The sequence below is a fragment of the Chelonoidis abingdonii genome, chromosome 2 (assembly GCF_003597395.2).
Source record: "Chelonoidis abingdonii isolate Lonesome George chromosome 2, CheloAbing_2.0, whole genome shotgun sequence".
NCBI classification, from domain to species: domain Eukaryota; kingdom Metazoa; phylum Chordata; order Testudines; family Testudinidae; genus Chelonoidis; species Chelonoidis abingdonii.
The window spans coordinates 243,392,359-243,404,514 of record NC_133770.1 but is presented as its reverse complement, the minus strand read 5'-3'; the positions used below and the strand labels follow the sequence as shown (position 1 = coordinate 243,404,514).

Genomic DNA, 12,156 nt, shown 5'->3' with positions numbered 1-12,156 from the left:
TCTCGCTCCAGCATCTTGCCCGCGACAGGAAGTGACGTTAAGGGGAAGGCGCTGGAGCGGGAGCGTTTCGCCCATTAAATTGAAGCAATTTACGTGGGGACGTGGACAAGTTCACGGCAGCGTTCAGTCACTAAAACTCTCTGGTGAGCGGGACTTTGGCTGCGAGATGCTGGGAGGACAGGGACGTCACGTCAGACACCACGCCCTACTAGCCCCAGGCAGTGGTGGGTGCGCTGTGTGTCCCGGGGTTGGCGGAACTCTCCTTCTGTTTATGGTCCCTGCTGCCTTAGGAGAGTCCCGGGTGTCCCTCCATTTCTCACATTTCTATCTTCTTCCGTACTGCCCTTCACCCCTGCAGCTCCCCTCACAACCTTCCTCTGGCGCCTCCACAGCCCCCCTACACGCCCACACTTCTTGCATGAAGCCCTTCCTGGACACCAACCTGGCGGCGTACAGAGCTGCAGGAGGGACAGTCTATCAGGAGCAGCAGCTAGGCCAGGTCTGTGCTACAAACTTACATCAGTATAACTATATCACTCAGGGCTGTGAGAAATTAAAAAAAAAATAGGAAAATACATTTAAAATGTTAAAATAATGTTATTTAGATTGCAAAGTGAATCACACAAAAGATAGAAAACACCAAATTTACACTTGCCTGGACAACATCTTAATTCTGCTCCTTCTGTGTATGCATTATGATACAGTCTTTAATTATATGATCACATAGCATTTTTTCACAGGATCCTTGCGTTATTCAGTGCACAGGATTAACCAATTGCTAGACGTTAAGGCCAGAAGGAACCATTATGATTGTCTTGTCTGACTTCCTGCACAATGGCTGGTCACAGAACCACACAGCATATCATTTAGGATATCCAGCAATCTTGATTTAAAGACTCTTGAGTGATGGAGAATCCACCACACAGGGCCGGCTCCAGGGATTTTGCAGCCCAAAGCAAACAAACAAACAAACAAAAAAAGCCACAATTGCGATCAATAGCAATTCAGTGAGAGGTCCTTCGCTCTGAGTGGGAGTGAGGGATCCTCCACCGAATTGCCGCTGAATACCTAAAAGTGCCGCCGCGCTCCAGAGTGGCCGCCCCAAGCACCTGCTTGATAAGCTGGTGCCTGGAGTCAGCCCTGCCACCACATAGCTAGATAAATTTTTCTAATGTTTAATTACCCCCCCCTATTAAATATTTGCTCCTTACTTCCGGTCTGAATGTTCATAGTTTCAGTTTCTAACTATTGGAACTTGTTATATATGCTTTCTTCTGGTAGATTAAAGAGCTCTCTACTATCAGAAATCTCTTCCCTCTGTAGGTACTTGTAGGTTGTGATCAAGTCATCTCTTAATCTTCTCTTGGAGAAACTAAATATATTGAGTTTCTTAAGTGTCTGAGTAAAAGGCAGGTTTTCCAGACCTCAAATAATTCTTGTAGCTCCTTTTTTAAAAACCTTTTTCCAGTTGGGAGCATGGACGCACAAGTGAGCAAAATTAAGGTTGAATGGGCAATGGTATATCGAGCATTTTAACTTCTGAGTGCTTGACTCTGCAACCTAAATAAGATTCTTGTAACATAGATTTGTTTTGTTTTGTTTGTAATTGTGTATAACTTGAGGACATGCAATAAAAAAGGAGTTTAAAATAAATGAAAGCCTAAATATTTCACTCTGTGTTGTCTACCTACAGAGTCTTTGTTGGCATAGCTATGCCAGCAGAGCGCCCTGTTGGAGACACCATGTAAACCAGCAGGAGTTCAGCTAGCATAGCTACACTACATTACAGCATTAGCTAAGGCGTGGGCTACATTAGGGGAGAGGGAGGGTTTTGAACTAAGATATGTTGAAGGATCTTAGTTTGACTTACCTGGCCGTCCTCATGGCGGCGAGCTGACATGACAGAAGCACTCTTCTGTTGTCGTAGTTCTACACTAGGGGTTTTGCCAACATAGCTATGTTAGGTACAGGTGTGATTTTTTTCACACTTGGCCGACATAGCTCCGTTGGCAAACTTTGTAGTGTAGATGCCATAGTGAATATTGTTAGTACTTGTTTAATTTGGTTTGCTTATAATTTTGTGGGATTTCTGAAGTTCATATATAGATTCACTCCTTTTTATGCATTATTAAATATTAAATAATTTTAAAATGGAACATTAAACCTATATTTATTACAAAAGAATATCGGTAGCATGATTCTCACTTAATGTGATGTAGCTGCAGAGACAAACATTAGGGGATACAGTTTAACAAACTCTCTGAGGATCAGATGAACTGTTGTCAGCTGGAGAAAAAAAACTTTTGTAGTGATAATCAAGATAGCCCATTTAAAAGTTTGACAAGATACTTAACATGGGGGAATAGAAAGTATAAATAGAAGTATCTTGTCAAACTGGTTTAAATGGGCTATCTTGATTATCACTGCAAAAGTTTTTTTTTCTCCTGCTGACAACAGTTCCTCTTAATTAATTAGCCTCTTAGAGCTGGTTGGGCAACTCCCACTTTTTCATTTTCTCTGTATGTATATATATCTCCTCACTATATGTTCCATTATATGCATCCGATGAAGTGGGCTGTAGCCCATGAAAGCTTACGCTCAAATAAATTTGTTAGTCTCTAAGGTGCCACAAGTACTCCTGTTCTTTTTATAAATATACTCGTCTTTTTATTGTATAACTCTAGAGAATTGATTAGTTGTTCGCTAACTTCTTTGTTACTTATATTTATTAAAATCTTATTTTTTATCCTGTTCAAGAACTAGAGCTGCCCCACTATTCATTTTTTAAATATTGAGTAACCCCATCCCCCCAAACAGTACATTTTCCCAATATTTCATAAGGTACAAAATCTGGAGCCGCATTAAGAGCCTGAGTAAACTGACCTTCCATAAGTGATCCCAGTGGGGACAGAAAGCTGGCAGAATCTTCCCCTCAAGGCAGGGAGAACCAGAGCAACTGTTCTGTAGCTGCTGCCGTCAGAAACATCTAACTTTGGAAGCTATGACTGACTAGATTTTGATTACCTAGATCATCATATACTGTGGATATTGTTAATAAAAGAAATTATTAATATTGGAGACCACCAGATAATAAAGGAATTTATTATTAAATTAGTAAGTCCGAAGTCCAGATGTGTAGGATGGTGTATAAACTTTTACCAACACAAATCCAGTTGGCTTTTTTAACCTTTCTTCATAGATCAGGTTTTCTAAACCTTTGATCATTTTTGTTGCTCTCCTCAGGACACTCTCCAATTTATGCCCATTTTACCTGAAGTGTGGTGCCCAGAATTGGACAGAGTACTCCAGCTGAGGCCTCATCATTGCTGACTAGAGTGGGACAGTTATCTCCCATCTCTTTAATATGACAACCCATGAATACACCTCAGAATAATAGTCTTTTTCACAAGTGCATCACATTGTTGACATATTCAATTTGTGATCTGCTATAACTCCCTCATCCTTTTCAGCAGTACTACCACCTAGCCAATTATTCCCCATTTTGTAGTTGTGCGATTGATTTTTCCTTCTCAGTGTAGTACTTTGTACTTGTCTTTACAGAACTTCACCTTGTCGATTTTGGACCAATTCTCTAATTTTTCAAGGTTGTTTTGAATTCTAATCCTGTCCTCCAAAATGCTTGTAACCCCTCCCAGCTCAGTGTCATCCACACATTTTATAAGCGTACTCTCCACTCTATTATCCAAGTCATTAATGAAAATATTGAACAGTATCAGACCCTGGACTAATCCTTGCGGTACCCTCCTAGATATACCCTCCCATTAGGATACAGAACTACTAATAACTACTATCTGAGTATGGTCTTTCAACCAATTGTGCACACTACCTTATAGTAATTTAATTTATACCACATTTCATTGAGAATGTCACTTGGGACTGTGTCAGAAGCCTTGCTAAAATGAAGATATACCATGTCTTCAGCTTCTTCCGATCCACTAGCTCAATAATTCTGTCAAAGAAGGAAATTAGGTTGGTTTAGCATTATTTGTTCTTGACAAATCCATGCTGGCTATTCCTTTTAACACTATTATCCTCTCAGTGTTATAAACTGATTGTTCAATAATATAGTTCAGTATCTTTGGAGGTATCATCGTTAGGCTGACAGGTCTATAATTCCCTGGGTCCCTTTATAAAGACAGGTATTTTGTTTGCCTTCTCCAGTCCTCTGGCACCTCTGGGATCACCTATGCTCCATGAATTCTCGAATATAATCGCTAACAGTTCTGAGGTTACTTCAGCTAATTCCTTAAGTATCCTAGGACGAATTTCATCAGACCCTGCTGACTTGAATATAATTAATTCATCTAAATATTCTTTATGCTGTTCTCTCCCTATTTTGGCTTGCATTCCTTCTCCCGGGTCATTAGTACTGTGTTAGGTATCTTGTCACAATTAATCTTTTTAGTGAAGACAAGTGAAATAGGCATTAAACACTTCAGCCTTTTTGATATCATCAATTAGCTCGCCTTCCCCACTATATAGAGGACCTGTACTTTCCTTCATCTTTCTCTTGCTCTCGAAGTATTTAAAGAACCTCTTCTTATTTCTCTTTATGTCCTTTGCTAGTTGTAACTCATTTTGTGCCTTAGCCTTTCTGATTTTGTCCCTATGTGCTTGTGCTGTTCCTTAACAATTCATCTACGTTTCCACTTTTTGTAGGACTTCTTTTTGATTTTCAGGTAAGTAAAGAATTCCTGATGGAGCCATACTGGCTTCTTACTAGTCTTCCTAGCTCTGGGATAGTTTGCAGTTGTGCTTTTAATATGCCAGCTCTTCTGAACTCCTTTATCTCTGACATTTTCTTCCAATGGGACCTTACCTACTATTGTCCGAGTTTGTTAAAGTCTGCTTTTTTTGAAGTCCTTTATCCTTATTCTGCTGCTCTCACACCCTTCCTTTCCTTATCACAGTGAAATCGACCATTTCATAGTCACTGTCACCCAAATTGCCTTCCTCCTTAATATTTGCCACAAATTCCTCCCTGTTGGTCAGAATGAATTCTAAAGTGGCTGTCCCCCGGGTTATTGCTTCCACTTACTGAAAGAAAAAGTTGTCCCCAGTACATTACAAGAACTTACTGTAAATTTAGTGTTTTTCCATACTATTTTTCCGACAGATGTCTGGGTAGTTAAAGTCTCTCATTATTACTAGGTCTTGTGTTTTTGCCTTAAATGCCTCATCTACCTTCTCTGCCTGATTTGGTGATTTATAGTAGACTCTTACGATGACGTCACCCCTATTTTTCCCCTTTTATTTTTATCAAGGACTTTTAACTGTTCTGCCTCTTAACTTCTTCTGTATCTCAGAACAAGTGTATACGTTCTTGATGTACAATACAACACATCCTCCCTTTTCTCTTGCCTGCTATACCTTTCTGTACTGATATTCCAGTCATGAGATTTACCAGGTCTCTGTGATGCCAATTAAGTCATAATTCATGACTTATGAATATGTCCAGGTCTTCTGGTTTATTTCCAATACTCTTTGCATTTGTGTACAGACATCTAAGATGTTGAGCAAGTTCCTGCACTGATTTCCCTCTTGTTGCTCCTATGCCCCTATTTTAATTTTCCATGCCCCCACCCCCAACATCTAGCCCTCTGTTACCTTTTTTAAGCTCGCCTCTGGGCTTTTGTCACCCGTCCTTTTTGAAGCTAGGTTAAAGCCTTTCACTAGGTTAGTGAGTTGGTGTGCAAAGATGCTCTTCTTCTTGGTCAGATGGACCCCATCTCTTCCTAGCAGCCCTCCTTCCCAGAACAGCTTCCTCTGGTTGAGGAAGCTGAAGCCGTCCTATCAATACCATCTGCGCAGCCATGCATTTATATCCAGAATGGGTGTCCCCCTGCCTGGACTTTTACCTTCAACCAGGCAGATAGTGAAGAACACCACCTGTGCCTGCTGCTCCTTTACCCTCGCTCCCAGAGCTTTGTATTCAGTGCTGATCTGCTCAGGGTCATACTTGGCAGTACCATGAGTGGCCATATGGATGAGAAGCGTAGGGCAGTGGTCAGAAGGACAGATGAGCGTTGCCAACTTTTCAGTAAAGTCTCAGATACAGGTCCAGGCAGGCAGCACACCTTCTGGGATGTCAGTTCAGGTCAGCAGATGGATGTCTTGGCCCCCCTCAAAAGGGAGTCCCTGATCACTAACACTCTATGTATCCTCCTCTTGTGATAGCTTTATTCCTATAGTCTATTGCGCCCCCTAATTCAGTGTGCTGGGACTTCAATGCACAGATGCACGTTTGTCAGAACAAACAAATGTTGCTGTATGGGTAATTTTAGTTATTTCCGATACATAGGATGCCTGTTGGCTAACTGTCAGCATAAACACAACATGCTGTATGAACAATCAGCTTTGAATATACTAAGTAAAAAGGAGGGGTTGATAGGACACAGTGTGCTATAGTTAATAAGGCAGATAATTAGTAGTTAGAAAATCTGGGTTCTAGCCCTGCCCTTGACACTTACCTGCTGTGACTGTAGAAAACTTTTCTGCACTTCATCGTCCCTATCACATAGTGGGGATAATGATGCTTACCATTATTATTATTATTATTAATATTCATTATTATTATATTTTCCCATCTATATCCTGTTTTGGGATAGAAGGCTCAAATTCTTATTCGGGGTCAAATCCTAAGGTCTTTATTCAATTTTTGATCAGCTTCTAATTCACTCTTTTAAATTCAATGGTGGTTTGCCTGAAAAAAGTTTAAGTGGAAATTGAGTAAGGACCTTAGTGTTGGGCCCATACAGTACATTCAGGCTGCTTCTAATGACAACCTTCCATACGGTTCATTGCTTTTTTACTGTTTTTCTCCAATGTTGACCTTTAGGTAGTGCTTCAACTTTGCTTGTTGAGTTGACTAGAGGATGATCTCTTTACCCAGAACCACTAGCCTCAAGGCTGTTTGAGTTTGGTCCTGCATATTGCTCCCTTCTTGAACTTCTGCGGCTGCTTCCACCTTCACAGTCCTTAGGAGATATTGTTTATGAAATTCAAATCGCATGTACATTTCAGATATGATGCTTTTCATGACATAGCCTGGTCTAGTGCCTCTCTGCTTTCCAACATTGAATCCCCTTTGACTTCATGTTCAATTGCAGATCAATGGCACTGACACCAGGTCAATAGTGAAATTTTCTGTGCTTATCATTTATTAGCAACATCAAGTCAATTCCTATCAAATGCTGTGTGGGATGCAACAAGTATAATCAGTTTGTGATGGGATGTTAGATGGGGTGGGATCTGAGTTACTACAGAGAATTCTTTCCTTGGTGTCTGGCTGGTTTGTCTTGTCCACATACTCAGGGTTTAGCTGATCGCCATATTTGGGATTGGGAAGGAATTTTCCTCCAGGGCAAATTGGCAGAAGTCCTGGGGTTTTTTTTTGACTTCCTCTGCAGCATGGGTCACTTGCTGGAAGATTCTCTGCATTTTGAAGTCTTTAAACCATGATTTGAGGACTTCAATGGCTCAGACACAGGTTTGATACAGGAGTGGGTGGGTGAGATTCTGTGGCCTGAATTGTGCAGGAGGTCAGACTAGATTATCATAATGGTTTCTTCTGACCTTAAAGTCTATGATTCTATGATTTTGCATATGCTGCTGCATCAGCCTACAGCTCCTTTTTGGATCCTAGAGACTCTTCTGAAGTCAGTGGAAATTCCACTCATAAAGCAATGGGCACGAAAGGAGCTGCTACACTTTGTTGGCAGGAGGCAGGGGAAGGCCAGGACATAAATGTCTCCTATGCCTGGTGCATGGGCTAAGAGATACTTTGAAACACTTGGGACTACTAAAAGTAATCACTAGATTTGATTATTTAATACAAACCAAAATCTTCTTTCTCTGTGTGCATGGTGTCGCACAGAAGGCAGGGTAGGTAAATTGGAGGAGCACTAAGAGGGCAAGCAGGGCTCCCTCTGGGGCCAGGAGAGAAAGGGAGGGTTGTTTATTGAAAATAAAAGAAGAGAATAAAAAAACCTTACTCATCTGTGCTACCAAGATCTATGTTCTTTATGCATTAAGTAGCCCTGAGGTTAAAAATCAACACAAAAAGGCTCTTCAGTCCAAGGAAGTGTCTACATATGTGTTTGTACAGTACATAACACAATGGGACCCTGATCCTGAATGGGACTTCTACAGTGATATAAACAATAATGGTAGGAATTACACATGCACATTAAAGGGCAGAATTTGGCCCTAAATCTTTATTTCATTGTTTTACAGTTCAGACATAGAAATTCAAAAACAGCTTTCATTTTGGAGAGGAAAATGTTGTATGCATTAGATTCCAAATGATATAGACTCTCTAATACCTCTGCATATTGAAAAAATACTCTTTCATATACAAAATATGTTTGGTTATATCAAAAACTGTTATTAAAAGAAAACAAGTACAAGTTATTCCTACTGCTGTTTTCATTTGAGTATTTTCCAGATTATCTTTCCTTCAGAGTTGTGAGCAGTGGAGGAAGCTGGGTTCACCCTCCATGCAGAGGATGCCAGGGTTCCAAGCATTAAGGCTAACCTTGTCAGAAGTGTGCAATAATTTTGGATGCTCAGGCTTCCTAATATTTATTTGTCAGAGGTGTCAAGCACGTAAAACTCCCGTTAAGTTGAATTGGAATCCTGGGTGCTCAGCACTCTGAAAATCAGCCTGCAGGTGTCTCAGTTTGGGTGTCCAAAATCCGAGGCACCCAAGATTACTTGACACGGCTGAAAATTGAAGACACTGCTAAATCTCTCTAGGCTTCCCTTTCCTCATCTGGAAAATGGGGATAATAATATTTACCCATTTCTACAGTGCGGAGTCTTTGATCTGTAAAAATGCAAGGTATTAATAGTAGTAGTAATGTTATGGAGAGGGAACAAACAGCTTAGAAGCCCTGTATTTACTTTCTTGGAAAAATAATGGATTCTGACTTCATTTGCATAGTTGTTTATTTTCTTGCACATTTTCTACTAGAGCTCCCGATATGATATTGTAAAATAATGAAATCTAAAGACACTATGGATTATTATATTGGTATGTATGCAATGTTTAATGTAAAGTGGCTTCATGCAGAGAACTGAAATGAGACACAGATGATTCATATACACATTTATTTACTCTCCTGCTTATTCTGTCAGACGGAAATGGAGAAAAATGCCATTCATTTTACAGACATTTGACATAAATCAAACAGGTATTCTGATGTTGAACAATTGTACAGGCTACCACATGCATATTAATATGTTGATTGGTGCAGAAATATTTAGCTGATTAGCAAAATCTAGTTTAGCAAAAAAAAAAAATCACAGTTCCTTTTTTATGAGGTTAAAATGCAGCTGATATGGAGACATTGATACAAATATCATTAAATGTGAGAAGTTATTGTACTAATGCTGTAAGATGGGGAGCTGAAAAAGTAAACTATTGTTAAATGGTATTATCTGCTGAAAGAAATGAAATCAAAAGATTTCTAGTAAATATAATAATAATGAAACAAAGCATGTTTGATGCAATTACCATTGCAAAATGCCCTATAATTCCCAACTGCACCCCAGGACAAGCAACATGTGAAGCAAAAGCAGCAAATTGTCCCACAAGTCTGGGGCATTTTGTAAAGGCAGATGAATGACGTTAGACAAGACTTATCACATTATGCCTTTATCGTCTAGCAACAGTTTTTTGTAAAGAAAGAGAGTTGTTGTTAACAGAGCATTTTACAATGAAATGCTGCTAATCCTGTAAAATGGAACAAGGTGAGGACGCTGCTATTGTGCCGAGAGAACTTGAAAAAATACTGTTGTGCTTTTTTTTTTTCTGCAGCATTCAGAGCATTCATAAAAGAATACAAAGTAAAATTCATTAAACTCAGTAAAACTAATTATAATACATGCTACTGAACCTAATACAATAAATAATTTATAAAGATGAAATAATACATATTTTAGTTGATATTTACAATGATCTTAAAATAATAGGATATCTAGTCAACTCTCAACTTCTTTGTACACTAATCCCTAAATGTTTCATTTTATGTGCATGACTCCCCTTAACTTTAACAGGAGTTATGGCTAAAACTCTGCATAACTCCTTGAAAATACAAAGGTATAAATCCAAAACTCAGCCTCTACCAAATGTGCCCTTCATTGTCCCACAACAAGCTTTTTTATTTTTCCATTTTGCAACATGTGATAGATACTGTTTGATTTGCCTAAAGTCATAATAGGTTGCCCAATTTTTCAGTTCTACACAGGCAAAACTCCCATTGGCTTCCTCTATAGAGACTGCAAGAACAGGAATAATGGCCCAGATCCTCAAAAGGTATTTAGGCGCCTAACTCCCATTGGGTCTAAATACTTTTGAGGATCTGGGCCAACATATTTTGTTTTCTGAACTTCTAGCTCAAGTACCAGTATAAAATATATGTACTTCCCCCTGCAATTGTAAAAAAAGTAAACGTCATTTTTAAAACTGATGAGTCAAAGAGGGCTATCCTACATGCTTATTTCAGATAGGCACAAATATACTGTTCAAGGGCCTGATTGTCCACCACTTTGTGTAGCCATTTATACTTGTGAAAAGTAGGTGTAATGCACCTCAGGCCTGAGTCTGCTCTCATTCACACCAGTGTAAGCCAAGAGTAATTCTACTGAAGACAAGGGGTTACATGCTAAATGTATAGCCACCACAGGATGCCCACTCCATTAGCTCCACCACTAGCCTACCATAGTGACTTGGTAACATTTCACACCCAGTTGGCATGAGTAAATGACTATCGAAGGTGTAAAGTACTGGAGAATGAGGCCTGAAATGCTAATCTCGACTGTCACATGATCAAACCATTAGCTAATGTCATACATGGGCTTCCTCAGTTCACTTCACTTGGAATAACTAGGACTGTGGGTGGTGAGAATTTCATTTTCCCAAATGGTCAAATCCAACTTTTCTTACGCACAAGTAGTCCCACTGATTTCAAATGGCGCAATTTGCATGAGTAAGAGGAGCAGGACCGGTCAAGGACTGCAGGATTGGCTATATCCCTGAAAAGTGATGATTGGTATTCAGATATCTTTCCTGATAGAGAGATAAGAGGGTACTCAGATACAAATGTTTGAAGAATCAGGCCTTTCAAGAGTACACTTTTATTGTCACATTCCTGATATTTTCTGTCAGACTCTGTATAAATACTTCAGTGTCTATATTGCAATTAAACACCTGTGGCTGGCCTGTGTCAGTTGATTTGGACTGGCAGGGCTCAGGCTGCTGGGCTGTAAAACTGCAGTGGACATTTGGGCTTGAGCTGGAGCCCAGAAAGAGCAGAGTGAGGGGGGAGTTGATAGCTGCCTTCAACTACCTCAAGGGGGGTTCCAAAGAGGATGGAGCTAGGCTGTTCTGAGTGGTGGCAGATGACAGAACAAGGAGCAATGGTCTCAAGTTGCAGTAGGAGAGGTAGGTTGGATATTAGGAAAAACTATTTCACTAGGAGGGTGATGAAGTACTGAAATCGGTTACCTAGGGAGGTGTGGAATCTCCATCCTTAAGAGATTTTTAAGGCTTAGCTTGACAAAGTCCTGGTTGGGATGATATAGTTGGGGTTGGTCCTGCTTTGAGCAGGGGGTTGGACTAGATGACCTCCTAAGGTATCTTCCAACCCTAATCTGTGATTCCATGACCCTATGAGGGGGCAGGATCCAAGAGCCCAGGCTCCAGCCTGCGTCCAGATGTCTACACCACAGTTTTACAGTCCCACGACCTGAGCCCCATGGGCTCAAGTCAGGTGACATGGGCCAGTCTCAGGTGTTTAATTGCAGTGTAGATATGCAAGTGACCTTTGAAGACACTGTAATTTAGGATACTCATTTTGTTTTAGTGTTCATGCTGAGTCTTCCTTCTGATCACTGTGTGTGTCTCCCATTGAAGTCAATGGAGAATATAAGTGTTATCTGAGGGTAAAATTTAGCCCAATGAAATTAATTGCCCAGACCACTCTTTTGTTCAGCAGAGATTTTATGAGTGTTTACATTAACCATAAGAGTACAGACAATGCATAGAGTGATGAAACATCACTATTAAATTTAATTAGCAGATTTGGGCAGCATAATGTTTTATTTTGAATCAGGTGAATTAATTAGTATTAT

The 12,156-nt window shown here is 40.0% G+C and overlaps 1 long non-coding RNA gene across 1 annotated transcript in view; it reads left to right on the top strand.

Annotated features, from left to right (window-relative positions):
* The first annotated feature begins 26 nt into the window (after positions 1-26).
* The window catches only part of LOC116833157 (uncharacterized), a 111,768-nt gene continuing 99,638 nt past the window's right edge, over positions 27-12,156 (top strand). Inside the window, exon 1 of the long non-coding RNA XR_004375618.2 lies at positions 27-499. This is a non-coding gene — a long non-coding RNA (uncharacterized LOC116833157). The remainder of the gene's footprint in view (positions 500-12,156) is intronic.